This window comes from Notothenia coriiceps, unplaced genomic scaffold, assembly GCF_000735185.1.
Source record: "Notothenia coriiceps isolate Sejong01 unplaced genomic scaffold, NC01 NC01_scaffold00031603, whole genome shotgun sequence".
Lineage (NCBI taxonomy): Eukaryota > Metazoa > Chordata > Actinopteri > Perciformes > Nototheniidae > Notothenia > Notothenia coriiceps.
The window spans coordinates 80,532-80,757 of NW_011364304.1; positions in this window are offsets into that span (position 1 = coordinate 80,532).

Below are 226 nucleotides of genomic sequence, written 5' to 3' on the forward strand. Positions count from 1 at the left end.
GGGGGGGTTCGATATTAAATAGGTAAATTAACTCAAACACGTCATGTTACAATTATTTTGCTGCTTGCTACAAAAGGAAAACTTGCGCGGCTCTCATGTCAGGGGTACTTGAGTGGCTCTGAGTCTGCATGTACAGCAAACAACTATTTCAGATGACTTTGCCGGTGTTACACCATATGAGAAAGGTTCAAAACGGCATAAAGGAGCTGGTGTATAGCTGTTCTCA